This window comes from Dasypus novemcinctus, chromosome 12 (genome assembly GCF_030445035.2).
Source record: "Dasypus novemcinctus isolate mDasNov1 chromosome 12, mDasNov1.1.hap2, whole genome shotgun sequence".
NCBI lineage: Eukaryota > Metazoa > Chordata > Mammalia > Cingulata > Dasypodidae > Dasypus > Dasypus novemcinctus.
Window position 1 is genome coordinate 60,514,499 of NC_080684.1, and position 19,110 is coordinate 60,533,608.

The 19,110-nt window shown below is 35.1% G+C and overlaps 1 protein-coding gene across 6 annotated transcripts in view; it reads left to right on the forward strand.

The window, feature by feature from the left end:
* The window catches only part of NAV3 (neuron navigator 3), an 894,692-nt gene that overhangs the window by 605,220 nt on the left and 270,362 nt on the right, over nt 1-19,110 (forward strand). The gene's annotated exons all lie outside the window — the stretch shown is intronic.

A 19,110-nucleotide genomic window follows, 5' to 3' on the forward strand; every position in this document is an offset into this window, starting at 1 on the left:
TCAGTGTAACTAAATGACACGGATACTATTTTTATCCATTTTTAAATATGAGCAAACTGCAATTCAATTAACTTGTCTAAGTTTATAAAATTATTATGTGTCAGAATAGGGATTGTTGCCTAAGTAAACTGTCTCCAGAGACCATATATTTTACTACTGTTTTGCATATTAATTTGAAATGTAAAATACTATTGATAACTTTCATAAGAATATGTTAAAACATACAATTTGAGAGAGCAAGAAAATGCTGCAATGTATCTTTTATATTATCAGTCTTGGGTACACATTTAAATATAATGCTGAAGCTCACTTGCCTCCTTGAGATTATATAGTTTAAAGGATGGCTTGCACTTCTAAACAGCATTATTTTCTCCTATTGCCTTTCTTATGGTGTCTGAGTATTGCCTGTGTGGTGTGTGAGTATTGCCTATGTGCCCTTTTCCTGCAAACTACATTTTTAAGCTTGCTTGCCAACCAACTGGCACCTATGGAAGGCACTGGTGGGAAGGTTGAAGGACAGGAAGAAGAGAAAAGTCAGGCCGTTCTTCATCTCTTCCTCCCACTCTTTCTGCTTGTGAGGGGCAGGTTGGCCTTTTCTGCAGTGGGTGTGTGTCTCCCCTGTGGTCTCATATCCTGCTGGTTTTAGCCCCCATCACTTAACCCCAGCTTCTAGAATTTGGCAACAGTACCTCCTCCCTTTTCCCTCCAGTGATAGAGATGATCGTGACTTCCTGCTCTTGTGAAAAAATGTCTTATTTCAATATTCCCTATTTGTCTTCATTGCTATACCATCACCCTAGTCAAAAGTCCCAACTTAAATTCCTTTCTTTAAAGTATCTACTTTTTGTTTTCCTGACCAGATCCTAACTCAAAGAGGCTCCATTTTGCATGCAAAGGCAATGACTTAAATATGTATCCTTATAATTGATGTTCTCTAGGAAAGCTTGGAATGACTTGCACTCTTCTTCAGTCAGCAGCACTCTCTTCCAGGAGGAGGGTCAACAAACTGATCAAAATCCAGCATTAGCACTTGAGTCTATTTTTATATCTAAAGAACAACATTCTGGCATCTGTCCTAACATTTCTGAATGGTTAATTGTGACTTTCTCCCTTCTCTCTGGACTCTAGGAATCCCCCTGGCTGATGTTATTGAGCTGTTCCTTAATGAAATCTATTAATCACCATTTGTGACCCTTCCTTCGGGCAAATTTCCATGGTCAGGCTACTTTCTTTTAGGAAATGAATTACCTTGCATATTTCATTTGCATTCTGTTAGTGATTCTAAAAGAGAAACCATTTGTCTGGGTATGGCTGTAGACTATATTACAGGGTCCTTCCAAACTGGTCAGTTCAGGGGTGTTTGCTACTAAGTGTGTTAGCAAATTGTGTTCTTTTTTAGACAAGATGCAGATTTACAGAACAGTCATACATAAAATACAGGATTCCCAACTACCACCCTATTATTAACACCTTGCATTGGTATGGACATTTGTTGTAATTTATGAGAACACATTTTAAAAATTGTACTATTAACAATTTGGGTTAATAGTACAAAACATTTTCATCATTCCAAATTGGAATCCATTGTAAGCCTTAACTTTCATTCCCTATCCCCACCCATCTCTTGGTAACCTATATTCTAGATTCTGACTCTATGAGTTTGCTTATTCTAATTACTTGAAATCAATGAGATCGTGCAATACTTGTCTTTTTGTGTCTGGCTTATTTCACTTAACAGGATGTCTTCAAGGTTCATCCATGTTGTCACATGTATCAGGACTTCATTAAGACTGACTAATACTCTATTGTATGTATATACCACATTTTACTGACCCATTCATCAGTTGAAGGACACTTGGATTGCCTCCACCTTTTGACAATTTGCTATGAACATTGGTGTGCAAATAACTGTTTGAGTCCCTGCTTTCAGTTCTTTTGGGTATATACTTAGCAGTGGGATTGCCAGGTAGTATGGCAGTTCCCTACATCCTTTCTGAGGAACTGACAAGCTATCTTCCATAGTGGCTGTACCATTTTATACTGCCACCAGCAATGATTTAGTGTTCCTATTTCTTCACATACTCTCCAATACTTGCTATTTTTAGGGTTTTTATCAAATCAATTTTATTGATACATATTAGTAAAGCATAAATCCATCCAAAGTGTACAATCAATGCTATTCCATATAATCACATTGTGCATTCATCACTTCAATCATTCTTAGAGCACTTTCATTATTCCAATAATAATAATAATAATAAACAAAAAACATACAAAACTCATCACCTCAAATTCTCTATGCTTCCCCTCCCACACGTAGCTGCTATTCTTTTTCCTTCTCTCTAGTATGTTTTTATATACATTTTGTAAAAACAGTCTTATATATGCAATATCACCCATATTTGTGTTTTGCTTGAGGTTTTACTCTTATACAGTCCCATGTTACAGTTTTTAGCTTTCCTTCTAGTAATATACATAACTTTAGACTTGCCTTTGAACCACTCTTACCCATATAATAGCACTGCTAGTTACAAACACTATGATATGCTTTCACAATTTCTGTTTGTTTCCAAAGATTTACAAACAACTTTTTGCCAACTCTGCACATATTAACCTTCAGCTTTCCATTCTCTGCCCTCCTTCTATTTTTTGGTAACCTGTATTCTAATTATTAATTCCATGTGTTTATACAATATATTTAGTTCATAATACATAATCGCTCCATTATACTGTATTTGTTCTTTTGCTTCACTGAACATAATGTCCTACAGGTTCATCCATGTTGTCATATGCTTCACTACTTCATTTCTTCTTAACATTGCATAATATTCCATCATGTGTATACACCACAGTATGTTTACTCATTTATCAGTTGATGGACACCTGTTCTTTTCCAGCTTTGGCAATTGTGAATAACGCCTCTATGAACACCAGTGTGCAGATGTCTGCTCATGTCTCTGTTCTTAATTCTTCTGGGCATATAACTAGTAATGGCATTGTAAGGTTCCATGGGAAATCTATATTCAACTTCCTTAGGAATTGCCTAACAGTCCTTCACAGTGGCATTCTACATTCCAACCATCAGTGATTATTCACTGATGTTCCTATCTCTCCACATCCTCTCTAGCACTTAACAGTTTTCTGACTTTTTAATAACAGCCAGTCAAATAGGTATGAAATGATATCTCATTGTAGTTTGATTTGCATTTCCGTAATCGCTAGTGATGTTGAACAATTCTTCATATGTTTCCTCACCATTTGTATTTCTTCTTTGGACAAGTCTTTTCAAGTCTTTTGCCCATTTTTTAATTGAGTAGTCTGACTCTTTATTGTTTAGTTGTATGATCTCTTCATGTATTATAGATATTAAACCCTTAGCAGATACGTGATTGCCAAATATTTTCTCGATTGAGTTGGCTGCCTTTTCACCATTTTGACAAAGACATTTGAAGAGTAAAAGTGTTTAATTTTGAGGTCTCATTTGTTTGTTTTTACTTTTGTTGCTTGTACTTTGTGGGTAACGTTTAAGAAACTACCATCTACCACAAGATCTAGAAGATATTTTCCTGCATTTTAATCTAGGAGTTTTATGGTTGTTGCTTTTATATTTAGGTCCTTGGTCCATTTTGAGTTGAGTGTTTTTTTTTTTGCATAAGGTGTAAGATAGGAGTCTTATTTCTTTCTTTTTATATGGATATCCAATTGTCCCAGTACTATCTGTTGAAAAGACTGTTCTGGCCTAGCTGAGAGGACTTGACCGCCTTGTCAAAAATCACTTGACTCTACATGTCAGGGTCTATTTCTGAGTTTTCAGTTCAGTTCCATTGGTCAGTCTGTCTGTCTTTATGCCAGTACCATTCTGTTTTTACCACTGTAGCTAAATAATATGCTTTAAAGTCTAGAAATGAGAGTCCTCCAGCTTCATTCTACTTTTTAAGATTTTTTGGCTATTAGGAGCCCTTTACCCTTCCAAATAAAACTGATAATTGGTTTTTCCATTTCTGTAAAAATGGCTGTTGGGACTTTTTAAAAATATATTTTTAATTTATTTTTAAAAGATACATAAATAACACAAAATGTCACATTAAAAAATATAGGAGAGTCCCATATGCCCCACTTCCCCCACCCCTGACTGTTGGGATTTTTATTGGGATTGCATTGAACTTGTAAATCAGTTTGGGCAGAATTGACATCTTAATGATATTTTCTTGTGTTGAACCACCTTTGCACACCTAGGATAAAACCCACTTAATCATGGTGTATGATTCTTTTAATGTGCTTTCGGATTCTGTTTGTAAGTAATTGTTGAGGATTTTTGCATCTATATTTTTAGAGATATTTGTAATTTTCTTTTTTTGTACTATCTTTATCTGGTTTGGGTATTAGAGTGTTGTTGGCTTCATAGAATGAGTTTGGTAGTGATCTCTTCTGTTCATTTTTTTGGAAGCATTTGAACAAGATTGCTAAACTTCACCTGTGAAACCATCTAGTCTGGGTTTTTCATCTTCTGGAGGTTTTTGATGACTATTACAATTTCTTCACTTGTGATTGGTTTGCTGAGGTCTTTAACTTCTTCTGAAGTCATTGTAGGTGGCTTGTGTGTTTCTAGAAATTTGTCCATCTCCTCTACATTGCCTAGTTTTTTGGCATACAGTTGTTCATAGTATCCTCTTATGATCTCACTTATTTCTGTAGTGATCTCACTTATTTCTGTAGAATCATTTCTGATTTTATTTATTTGCCTCTTCTCTCTTTTTTTTCTTTTCACTCTAGCTAAGGGTGTGTCAATTTTGTTGATCTTCTCAAAAAACCAATTTTTGGTTTTGTTGATTCTCTCTATTGTTTTTGTTGTTCTCAATTTCATTTATTTCTGCTCTGATCTTTTCTTCAGCTTGGTTTGGGTTTTGATTGCTGTAAGTTTTCTAGTTCCTCCAGGTGTGCAATTATATCTTCAATTTTAGCTCTTTTTTCTTTTTTAATATAAGCATTGAGGGCTATAAATTTCCCCTGAGCACTGCCTTTGCAGTGTCCCATAGGTTTTCATATGTTGTGTTCTCATTTTCATCCATCTGAAGATATTTGCTGTATTCTCTTGCAATTTCTTCTTTGACGCACTGATTATTTGAGAGCATGTTGTTAGTCGGCATATCTTAATGAAGTTTCCCTTTTTCCATTTGTTAATGATTGCCAGTTTCATTCAATTATGATCAGTGAAAGTGTTTTGTATAATTTCAGTCTTTTTAAATTTATTGGGACTTGTCTTGTGATCCAACGTATGGTCTCTCTGTGTGAAATTCCATGAGCACTTGAAAAAAAAGTGCATCCTATTGTTTTGTGGTGCAATGCTATATAGATGTCTGTTAGGTCTAGTTCATTCATTATATTATTCAAGCTCTCAGTTTATTTACCCTCTTTCCAGATGTTCTGTCTAATACTGAGAGTGATGTATTGAAGTCTCTGACTATTATTATAGAGATGTCTATTTCTCCCTTCAATTTTGTCATTGTGTGGTTCATATATCTTGGGGCACCATGATTAGGTGCATAAATATTTAGTATAGTTATTTCTTCTTGTCGAATTACCCCTTTTATTAATATATAATGACCTTCTTCAATGCTTATAACAGTTTTGAACTTAAAATCTATTTTGTCTGATATTAGTATCACTACTTGAGATTTTTTTCATTACTATTTGCATGGAATAACTTTTTCCAACCTTTTAAATCTGGTTGTGTCCTTACATCTAAGATGGGTCTTATAGACAACATATAGATAACTCATATTTTTCAATCCATTCTTTCAGTCTATGTCTTTGACTGAGGATTTAAAACATTAATATTCAACCTGATTGCTGTAAGGGCATTGCTTATGCCATTCATTTTATCCTTCCACTTTCTGTTGTCATATTATTCTATTGTCTGTCTTCTTACCCTTTAGTTTACCGTTCTTAACAGTCTTCATTCCTATATTTCCCAAATCTCTCGCCCTTGTTCTTTCATTTCAGGTTGCAGCACTTCCTTTAGTATCTCTTATAATTCCTTTCTTTTTGTAACATATTCTATCAGTTTTTGTTTGTCTATGAAGTCTTTGAACTCACTCTCCTTGTAGAAGGTCAATTTCTTAGTATGTACTTTTTGCTGATGTCAAAACAATCTGAATATTTTGGTGAATTTTCTTTGATGGCCATTTTCTCTCTCTTGCATACTGTTTTTTCCACAACTCTTTGATAGTTGGTTCAACTCATTCTAACTCTTTAAAATTGTTGAGCTTAATTTATCAAAATCAGGCCAGGGTTTCACTAATGGGGCACAGATTCCAGCCCCCCCCCTGCCCCTGGAAATTAGGACGCAGAGAGTACCTTACAGACCAGCCAGCAGATGGTGCTCATCCACACACCTTTCCACCCAGGTGTTTCAGTCTCCACTTTCCTTTGTTCCTGTGTTGAAATCCCAGAGCAGAGATTCAAAGCGGGCTTCACTGGCCACATTCACCAGACTCCCTGTCCCTTTTCCCTTGAAACAGCTGCCAGGGAGGAAGATGTCTGTTCCCTCTCAGTCAGCTTCAGTGAACCAGAGGTTTTACCCCAGCTTAGTATCTTGGGAGTGGGAGAGAGGAGACCTTCTTAGCTGCTGCAGCAGCTTGGTAATTCACATTTGTTGTCTCGGCTTCTTTGTCTCTCTGTCTCTCACCCTCCTGGGAGTTGTGTAGCACTGTCCTGGTCTGATGACCTCCAAAGAAGGTCCTTTGAACAGCTTTAGGCTCTTTGTTATTGTTTTTGTGAAAGTACTGAGTTCTGCCTATTAGTCCAATGCCATCTTCCAACTGAATCCCAGTTGTTTTCAAATAGCAGCCAGTCTAATGCATATGAAATAGTATCTCATTGTGGTTTGATTTACATTTCCCTAATGGCTAATGATATTGAGCATTTTTACCATGCATCTTATGGCCATTTGTTTCTTTTTCTTTTTTTTTTTGTTAAGATTGACTTGAGAATCTTTTTTTTTTAAATATTTTTTGTCTTTATTTATTTTTTTAATGTTACATTCAAAAAATATGAGATCCCCATATATCCTCCATCCCCCATAACAACAACCTCCTCCATCATCATGAGACATTCATTGAATTTGGTGAGTACATCTCTGAGCACTGCTGCACCTCATGGTCAATGGTCCACAGCATAGCCCACACTCTCCCACAGTCCACCCAGTGAGCCATGGGAGGACATACAATGTCTGGTAACTGTCCCTGCAGCACCACCCAGGACAACTCCAAGTCCCAAAAATGCCCCCACATCACATCTCTTCCTCCCACTCCCTACACCCAGCAGTCACCATGGCCACTTTCTCCTCACCAATGCCACATTTTCTTCAATTACTAATCACAATAGTTAATGAATAGAATATCAGTAAGTTCACTCTAATCCATTATCTATTCCTACATCCTGTGGACCTTGGAATGGGTGTGTCCACTCCACATCAAGAGGGAGCTTAGATTCCACATGGATGCTGGATGCAGTTCTCCTGCTTTCAGTTGTAGGTATTCTTGGCTCCCTGGTGTGGTGGTTGACCATCTTCACTTCCATGTTAGCTGAGTGGGGTAAGTCCAATAAACCAGAGTGTAGGAGTTGCAAGTCTGTTAAGGCTCAGGGCCTGGCTGTCATATGGTCAGTCCAGAGATTCAGGTTCCCTGGGTGTACATTAAACCCCAGCACCAACTACAGTTCCAGTAAAAATTAATAGGAGAGACTTGTGGACAAAGATCACATCTGAGTCCAGCTCCATCACAAAGAAACACAAACTCCAAAGTAGGGCCAACTGACATGGCACTGAACTCCATCTGCTTATGGCCATTTGTATATCATCTTTGAAGAGATTTCTATTCAAGTCTTTTTTTTTTAAAGATTTATTTATTTCTCTCCCCTTCCCCCCTCCCCCGCCCCAGTTGTCTGTTCTCTGTGTCTATTCGCTGCATGTTCTTCCTTGTCCGCTTCTACTGTTATCAGTGGCACCATGTTCTTCTTTGTCTGCCTCTGTTGTTGTCAGCAGCACAGGAATCTGTGTTTTTTTTTTTTTTGTTGCAGCATCTTGTGCGTCAGTTCTCCGTGTGTGCAGTGCCTATTCCTGGGCAGGCTGAACTTTCTTTCGCACTGGGCAGCTCTCCTTATGAGGCGCACTCCTTGAGCATGGGGCTCCCCTACACAAGGACCCCCCTGCATGGCACAGCACTCCTTGCGCACATCAGCACTGCACATGGGCCAGCTCCACACGGGTCAAGGAGGCCCAGGGTTTGAACTGCAGACCTCCCATGTGGTAGATGGACACCCTAACCATGGGGCCAACTCCGCTTCCCTCTATTCAAGTCTTTTGCCCATATTTTAAATGGGTTGTTTGGAATTTTGCTGTTATGTTGAAGGATTTCTTTATATACTCCAGATATTAAAAATTATTTTGGATATGTGGTTTTCAAATATTTTCTCCTATTGTATAAGTTGTTTTAAATTCATGATAAAGTACTTTGAAGCACAAAAGGTTTTAATTTTGCTGAGGTCCCATTTGTCTAATTTTTCTTTTGTTGCTTGTGCTTTGGATGTAAAGTCTAAGACACCATTGCCTAACACAAGACCATGAAAATGCTTCTCTACTTTTTCTTCTAGAAGTTCGATAGTGCTGTAATATTCACACCTATAAGTTATTAGAAAATATGTCAAGTGGCTTTTGGTGCAAAACCAAACCCAAACATTATGGCTTAAAGCAGCAACCATTTATTTCACTCACAACTTTGCAGGTTGGTAATTTGGGCAGGTTTTTCAGGAAAGTTCATCTCCATTTCATGGGCTCACTCAAGTTTGTGGTAAGCTGATAGGTAACTGTTTCTGTGGGTTTTATGGCTCTTCATGAGATAGTCTATGATGACTTAATCTGGCATAGCTGGGATGAGTGGAACCCCATCCCATGTGGTCTTATCAGCCAGCAATAGTGCCCAGGCATATTCTTATGGCACCTCAGGGTTACAATAGCAGCAAGCAAGCAAGACCAAATGTATAAGTAAATGTGTTATGTTTGCTAAGATCACATTGACCAAAGCAGTCAAATGGTCAGCTCTGATTGTAGACTAGAAATTGTCTGCACTTTCCCATGGGTAGAGTGGACAGTTATGCACATTATCATAATATAGCACATCAAATACATACAACTGGTAAAGTAGATAGAAGGAACTATATGCTAAAGAATAATTTCAAAGACATTAAAGTAGAGGAAGAATTGGAAATTTTAGGGATTGAAGTAGGAAGAACTTAGGTTTGGAATGAGTGTGGATATCCCAGAAAGAAAACAAACAGCAGAAACATTTCATTTCCATAGGTAAAAAGAAATGGAGTCTGGGAGAACAGATTCTTAATCATGAATTTGTCCGAGGTAAGGGACAAAATGGTCAAGGATTTTTTTTTTTCTAAACTAAACCTTAATCAAGCATCTACCTGAATTGAAAGTTTGCTGACCTCAGATGAAGCAAATATATGTCAATCAATATATTTAGAAGTTTCATATTACAAGTCCCACTTGTAGTCACTAAATTACACCTCATATACTGTCAGTACATGAGGGTATCCAACTTCTGAAAATGCTATTTGACACTACTGTAACTTTGAATAGGTGCAGATGGGGACAACAGGGATAAGAGCATGCCAAATTAATCCACTGCCTTTTGTTCTTACCTATTTTTTAATTACCTGTTTTACCAAAATGTATTAAGAAAAATGTCCAAAGTCTATCATTTAGCATACTTATTAAGCAAAAATGTATTACTTAACAACTACTGAAGGGCATCTTTATATCTTTTAAGGCAAAATAAATCATATTAATTTAGCAAACATGTTTTCTTTATGAGAATTATGTGCTTTCATTGAGACAATTTGCATGTACACTGCTCTCCGTGGCAATTAAAGTCCTTTTGTTTTAAATTTGATCAGATCAGCAGAATTATGGCTCTCAGGGGGTCCTGTTTATTTAACTTTATTGGAAACCTAATTAATTGATGGCCCTTTGTCATTGTGGGAGCTATATAATTGGAATTTGAAATGAACGGCCCATGATTTATATAAAAGACTAAAAAAATCATTTATATTTCAGTTTTGGAAATGAAACTGTAAATATGGCATGGTTTAAAAGTTACCACCATTTTCAGGACTACCCATCAAAATGCATTTAAGATATAGGATAGTGTCAACAGCACCAGAGTTGGCTGACCCTGACTAGTAACCCAGACTTTGGGTTACTAGTGATATTTAGCAAACTGTTTAATATCTCTGAACCTTACCTTTCTTATCTGCAAAACAGAATTAACAAGAATACTGTCTGTAAAGAATTGTTTTGAGAAATGTATTAATTACACCTGGGTAGAGAATAGGACAGTGATGAGCATATAGCTGAATACATTTTACTATTATTACTATTATTACTCAGGTATAGATAATTCTCTAAAGCTCATTATTAATATTTGAGTTAAGAATATTTATATCATGCCATATATTGTATGTATGTTCTCAGTTATTTTATCTGATTTATGCTGATTTATAAATGTGATTGTGGCTGAAAAGAATCATCCAGGGAGGTTAAGGTAATTGAAAGACAGCTAGAGGATAATCTAAGGGACTGTATAATATAGTGATTTTGATGGTAGGTGAGAATTATGGTTAATAATACAAATACAAGAATGTTCATCTATTACAAGGTGTTAAGAATATGGTGATGTATGGCGAAAATACAACTAATGTAACTTATAGACTATAGTTAACAAGCATATTGTAATATTTTCGCAGCAAAGACAAGGCACTTAATGTTAAAGCAAAAAAGAAGAATGTGGGATTTAGTTTTATGAGATATGAATATTATCAAGCTTTTGTTTTTTCATTTTCTTCATTAACAAGGAGACCTTAGTCATGTCATTTAACTAATCTGTGTTCATTTATTCATCTTTCAGAACACTGAAGCAAACAATTGAATTTGTTTTTAAGATTAAATATGATAAATGTGCCTGGACAGGATTTTTTAAAGTAATGCTCCCGTAATTGGTTAAGCTGCCTTTTTTAAAAATAAAATTTTATTGTAGTGTATCATTCATACATGAACATACATTAACAATAAATGTATAGTAAAATTGGTGAATTTACAAAGAAAAACATGCATATTATTGTACAAGGTTCTCATTCATCTCCCACAACCAACACCTTACATATTGTGAAATATTTTTTACAAATTATGAAAGAGCATCATCAATATTACTATTAACTATAGCCTATATCTTACATTTGCTGTATTTTTCCACCAAGCCACCCAATTACTAACACCCTATATTATATATAGTATTAAGCATTTGTTATCATTCAGGAGAAAACATTCTTATATTTGTTCTGTTAACCACAATCCATCATCACCACTGGATTCCCTGTGTTATACAGCCCCTTGCTCTGTACAATCCATTCAAAGTGTATAGCCAGTGGCTCTCATTTTTGTCACAGAGTTGTATTGACATCAACAAAATCAATTTTAGAACATTTTCATTACTCCAAAAGGAAAGGTCCCATATCCGCTTATAAACCCCTATTGTTGTCCCTTAGTATTGAAAAACATATCTTCTCTTGCCATGCTGCAAAATATTACAATAATACTGTTAACTATCATCCATAAGTTATATTAGTTCTAATTTTCCCATGTATCACCATATTCTTGCAGTTTATAAAAGAAGATCATATTTATATTTATACTATTAACTACCGTCTTCACCTACCACCAGAATTGCTGTTATACATACCCTAGATGATTCTCTAGTTTCCTTTCAATTGGCATTTACTTTCACAGACTACTCCTTTCAGCCACAATCACATTTATAAGTCAGCAGTTTCACTTATACTCATAATGTGTTACTCTCAGTTCTATTCATCTCCATACTTTTACAATTAACCTTATTAATAATGTCACGTACATTAAGCATCACCTCCCATTCTCAACCCACCTTCTATTTCCTAGTAACCTACACTCTAGAGCAGGGGTTCTTAACTGGAACCCACGGACCCAACCCCCCCGCCCCATGGTAAGATTTTAGGGGCCCTGTGAGCTTGTATTTTTTTAAAAATCAACTTATCTTTATTTTCTCTGACCTCTAACTGAAATCTAATATTCCCTTCACTTATGAATGTATACAATAAATAAATTATAGTAGTATTCATTTCACTGACTGGCAAAGTGGTGGAACAAAAAAGATTAAGAACCCCTACTCTAGAGTTTACCTCTGTGAGTTTACTCATCGTGTATAGTTCATATTGATAAGACCATACAGTATCTGTCCTTTTGTGTCTGGATTATTTCACTCAAAATAATACCCCCTAGATTCATCCACGCTGACATCTGCATCCCAGTTTCATTTCATCTTACAACTGAATAGTATTCCATTGTGTGTTTATACCACAATTTGTTTATCCTTTCATCGTTTGATGACACTGGGGCTGGTTCATTTTAGCAACTGTGAATAATGCTGTTAAGCTGCCTTTTGTCTGTTATTTTATTTTTGAAGTTTAAATAATATTTTTTAAAAGTTTATGAAAATTAGCATCAAAAGACAGATACAGAAATTTGTACTTCCTTCAATGTGACAAGACTCAAACATCTTGTGGGTCATAAAGCCAAATATTTGCCATCTCTTCCCAAATTCATTACAAGTATAAGCTTGAACTCTAACCAGTAATGACCACCACAAAAGGAAAGTTATCAAAAGGGTGGTAAATTATACTTTAGACAGCTTATTTCTTGGGAAAGAAAGATTATCAGAGAATAGGATGATATTGTTGCCTTCTGAAACCCACCCACGTGCTAGTGGGTTATTCTCCCATAATTTTTATCACAAAAGGGAATGGACAGGTCTGCTGCAGTGTTTCTGAGCAGAGAATCTTGGACGTGGTTTTCTAACTATTTCAATGTAAGGACATGGGAAGAAAACCCATTCTCAAGGCTCACCTGCCAGTGAAGAAGATGAGGTTTATGGCTAGAGATGTGAGAATATCCAACATCCTTTTTAAAAGGTTTAACTTTAACTTTAGGCTATTTTGAGAAAAGATTGAAAACCCATTTTTTGGTCATCGTAAATCTAGTAACTGAGTACATATATAGTCAAGATATAGAATTCTGTAAGGTTAAGCTTTACTCAAATTTTAATTTGGAGTTTTAGGGACTAGAAAATGATCTTCAGCTAAGTCAACGAGATAAGTCAGATGGTGATCAAAATTTCACATTTTTATTGATGGAAATATTGGAGAACATGGATTAGGCAAGTGGTAACAATGTGCAAATCCTGCATCCCAGAATAAACCAAATATACCCTGTCATAGAACTAATAGTCTGGAAGAGACAATGAAATGTGGCTATTATTAAGTCAAATATATTAGAGCTGGAAAATGATGCTGTTGTTAAGAGTTGCATCTTGAAACTGACTTGGTTAAGATTGTCTTACAACAAGGTTTTATCATAACTAAATTCCTTCAGTTCACATGGCCCTTCTAATGTGAAAAGATGAAATATCTACTCGAAAACATAGGGTTAATATTACATGTTTTTAAGAAAAACAGTTCTTTTATGGTCACACAAAGGCAATGTATGACTATATACCTTGACAAAAGTTTTAATGTTGCCCATTTGATTGTATATATCAACAGAAACAATAGTATGGTGTCTTGAAAGTGTATGAGTATTGGAGAGAAACACTTTCAAATCTGGCAATGTGACTTGCTACATACTGACTTTGAAAATTAGTTAACTGATCTGATCCTCAGTTGTCTCATTTGTTAGATGAATATTACAAGGTCCTCTCCTAATATACTTTGGAGGATAAATGTAATAATATCTTTATAGTGCCCAGCACATTGCAAATAAAAGTTGTGCTAGGGTGGGAGCCATTTATGACTTGGTGGGAACTGCAGCAATTAAAGTTCTATCTCTGAATCTTTATCAGTGAACTTGGAGTGCAAATGCTTCTGCACATCTGCTTAACGAAAGTGCCTCTTGTCTTGAAGACTTCCCTTATTCAGCTGCCAGTTCCAACTACCTACTTTCCCTGAAGATGATGAAATAGCTACCAAGGGACACTTCCCTGCCGCCATGTTTTAATATCTTTGAGCTATAAGCCAGGGAGTTTTTAAAAGATCTCTGCCCTTGTGGAAGCCAGTGCTTTGCGTTTGATCTCCTAATTGCTGTTCTGGCCACCTGGCCTCCTTGTTCTGTCTAGGTCCTATATCTTCTGATTATTCACCTGCTTCCACCCTTCCATTTCTGGGAAAATCCCTGACCAGTGTTTACTCTGACTTTTGCAGTTCTCCTGTTCCTGCACCCTGTTTTCCTACAAAGGTTTTGGTCTGACTTTTTAGATCTGAATGGGCCACTCTAAAGTGCCTTGTCATTTCAGACCACTGTGCCAGCTTTGGTCCCAAGCTTTATATAGCATTATCTTTACTCTTATCCTTTTGACCTGTGTTCTCCAATTTATGTTTGACTCAAGACACGTTCTTGTTGTCTGTGATGATCTCTATAGGAACAATAAATATTAATGAGTGTTCATATTGATTTCATAGTTTGACTGCATCTTTTGTTTTTTCCTTCTAGAAGATTAAAAATGTTCTTAAAGTGTCACATTAATTTTCTTTTTCATTTTTTTGGACAGGCACATTTATTTTTATTTACATATATATGATTTGAAAATACAGATCCTGATAGAAAAAGTGATTTTTGTTTAGTTTTAGTGTGAGAATGATGACATAGTTAGAATAACATATATTTTATTAGATTTTGAATTTTTTAGGATTCACAAATTCTTTATATTCAATACTTAATTGTGAGTAAAATCCAATCAATATGATTCTGAGCATAAAATAAAACTCCTTCAAATAAGATATTTTAATTAATAGAAAGTAATCTCAGAGATCTTTTTTTGATGGTCTTTTCCACTGTTACCCCTCCTTTTCTTAACCTTGCTTCTGCCGTTCTCTTGAATCTATAATTCCATGTACTGTACCTGTTGTAGAACTAAGCCCTGGTAATTGCTAAACTATGACTTAACTAGTAGCCTGTCCAATTTAATACACATCATTGTGATATGCTGTGAAGACCTCAAGCAGACACTTGCTATCATTTAAGGAAATAAAATGGCAAATTAGAAACTGAATGATCAATTTGGCACCTTCATTTTTTGAATATGCCATGCCTTTCTAGCTTGAGGGAAAGATCTTTGCAGCAACTCATGTGGTGCTTTACAACCAGCTGAAATCTGGTTCTGTATGAATGGAAAGAAAACAAACTTTGGAATCGGATATATCTGATTTCAAAACTAGTCTTATCCTCTCACTAGCTTTGTGATCTTGAGCAATACCCTCTATGAGCTGTAAAATGGACAGATTAATCTATCTCATAAAGTGCTGTGAAGATTAAATGTATGGAAAACTCATATAATGCCTGGCAAAGAGTAACTGACAAATAAATGGATAGCTATTTTCTTAAATACCTTTGAGGCAATGTTTGAAATTAATTTTAATTGTAAAAGAAACATACCATTAAATAAATTTTAACAAGTTAATTTTGTTGATACATATTAATAAAGCATAAATCTATCCAAAATATACAATGAGTGATATTCAGTATAATAATATAGTTGTGCATTCATTGCTTCAATCATTTTTAGAGCATTTTTACTATTCCAAAATAATAATAAAGAAAAAACAAACCCAAAATACTCATAGCCTCTCAATCTCTCTATGCTTCCCCTCCTCTACACAGCTATTCTGTTTCTTTCTCTAATTCATTAGTATTTATATTTTGCAAAAGCAGTCGTTTATATGCAATATCACCCATATTCATATTTTACAAGAGGTTTCACTATGTTATATAATCACATGTTACATTTTTAAACTTTTCTTCTAGTAATATATATGACCTAAAATTAACCTCTCAACCACTGTCATACCCCTATAATAGCTCTGCTAATTATAAACACTATGCTGTGCTTTTCACCATTTCAATTAATTTCCAAAGATTTACAAACAACCTTTTAACCAATTCTGCATAGATTAATCGTAAACTTTCCATTCCCTGCCCTCATTCTATTTCCTGGTGACCTATATTCTAATTATTAACTCCATGAGTTTACACAATATATTTAGTTCATAAGAGTGCAATCATGCACATTGTCCTTTTGTGTCTGTCTTGATTCATTTAACATAATGTGCTCCAATACATCCATGTTGTCATATGTTTCACAGCTTTATTTCTTTTTAGAGCTGTATATTATTCCATCATGTATATACACCACAATTTGTTTTATCTGTTCATCAGTTGATGGACACCTGGGTTTTTTCCAGCTTTTGGCGTTTGTGAATAATGCTGCTATGAACATCAGTGTGCAGATGTCTGTTTGTGTCACTGCTCTTAGTTCTTCTGGATATATACATAGTAGTGGTATTTCCAGGTCACATGGCAAGTCTATATTCAACTTCCTTAGGAAATGCCAAATAGTCCTCCACAGTGGCTGTACTAGTCTATATTCCTACCAACATTGAATAAGCATTCCTATCTCTCCACATTCTCACCAGCACAGACAGTTTTCTGACATTTTAATTGTGGCCAGTCTAATAGGTATGCAATGATATCTCACTGTAGTTTTGATTTGCATTTTTCCCTGTTCGCTAATGATATTGAACATCTTTTTCATGTGTTTGTTTGCCATTTGTATTTCTTCTTTGAACAATTGTCATTTCAAGTCTTTTGCTCATTTTTTAATCAGGTGGTTCGTCTTTATATTGTTGAGTTTTTTTAATCTCTTTATATATCACAAATAATAAACCATTATTGGATATGTGATTGCCAAAAATTTTCTCCTACTGAGTCGGGTGCCTTTTCACTCTTTTGACAAAATCCTTTGAGGTATGAAAGTGTTTAATTTTGAGGAGGTCCCATTTGTCTATTTTCTTTTATTGCTCATGCTTTGGGTGTAGGATTTAAGAAACTACCATCTAACACAAAATCTAGAAGATATTTCCTAAATTTTCTTCTAGGACTTTTATGGCTGTTGCTTTTATATTTAGATCTTTGATCTATTTTGAGTTAGTTTTTGTATAAGGTGTGAGATAGAAGTCTTCTTTCTTTTGGATATGTACTATTTGTTGAACAGACTGTTGTGTCCCAGTTGGGAAGGCTTGACTGCCTTGTCAAAAATTACTTGACTATACTTGTGAAGGTTTATATCTGAGTACTTCATTCAATTCCATTGTTCAACCTGTCTGTCTTTATGCCAGTACCATACTGTTTTATCCCTGGAGCTAAGTAATGTGCTCTAAGTCAGGAAGTGAGAGTCCTTCAACTTTGTTCTTCTTTTTAAAGACAGTTTTGGTTATCTAGGGCCCCTTACCCTTTCAAATAAATTTGATAATTGGCTGCTTTTCCATTTCAGCAAAAAAAAAAAAAAAAAAAAAAAAAAAACTGTAGGGATTTTTATTGGGATTGTGCTGAATCTATAAATCAGTTTGGATAGAATTGATATCTTAATGATATTTAGTCTTCCAATTCATGAACACAGCATGTCCTGCCATTTATTTAAGTCTTCTTTGTTTTCCTTTAGCAATGTTTTATAGATTTCTGAATAGAGGTCCTTGGTTAAGTTTATTCCTAAATATTTTATTCTTTTAGTCTCTCTCATAAATGGAATTTTTTTTCCTGATTTCCTCCTCAGATTGCACATTAGTGGTCTATAGAAGCAGTATTGATTTTTTGTATTAATCTTGTATCCTGTCACTTCACTGAATTTGTCTATTAATTCTAGTAACTTTATTGTGGGTTTTTCAGGATTTTGTAGATGTAGGATCATATCATAGTGAATTTGTGCAGGCTTTACTTCTTCCTTTTCTTTTTGGGTGCCTTCTATTTCTTTATCAAGCCTAATTGCATAAGCCAAAAAATTCTAACACAATATTAAAGAACAGTGGTGACAGTGTACATCCTTGTTTTGTTCCCAAACTCAGCAGGAATAAGACATTAAGTATAATGCTAGATGTAGGTTTTTCATACATGTACTTTACCATATTGAGAAAGCTTCCTTCTACTCCTATCTTTTGAGTGTTTTTACCAAGAAAGAGTGCTGTATTTTGTCAAATGGCTTTCCCGCATCAAAGGAGAGGATCATGTGATTTTTCTTCTTCAATTTATCAATGTGGTTTATTTCACCAATTGATTTTCTTATGTTGAGCCACCCTTGTATTGCTGGGGTAAAACCACTTCATCATGGTATATGATTCTTTTAATGTATTTTGGATTCTGTTTGCAGGTATTTTGTTGAGGATTTTTGCATTATAGTGATTAGAGATATTGGTCTGTAATTTTTTTTCATAGTATCTTTAACTGGTTTTGGTATTAGGGTGATATTGGCTTCATAGAATGAGTTAAAATTTTTGGAATTGCTTGAGCAAAGTTGTTATTAGAATGTCTTTGAATAATTGATAAAATTCACCTAGTCCTGGGCTTTTCAGGATGTTTTTGATGATTGTTACAATCTCTTCACTTGTGATTGGTTTGTTGAGGCCTTTAATTTCTTCTAAGGTCAGTGTAGGTGTTTTGTGTGTTTTTCGGAGTTTGACCATCTCCTCTAAATTGTCTAGTTTTTTGGCATAAATTTATTCATAGTATCCTCTTATGAGCTCTCATATTTCTATGGGGTCAGTGGAAATATCCCCCATCTCATTTCCCATTTTATTTAAATGTGTCTTCTATCTTTATTTCCTTGTTAAGGGATTGTCAGTTTGTTAATCTTATCAAAGAACCAACTTTTGTTTTTGCTGATTCTATATATTGTTTTTTCATTCTGGATTTCATTTATTTCTGTTCTGATCTTTACTATTTCTTCCCTTTGGATTAATTTGGAATTAGTATGTTGTTCTTTTTCTAGTTCTTCTAGGTGTGCAGTTAGATCTTCAATTTTAGCTCTTCTTTTTTAATGTAAGCATCAAGGTCTATAAATTTCCCTCTCAGCACTGCCTTTGATATGTTGGGTTCACATTTTTTATCGTTTCAATATATTTACAGAATTA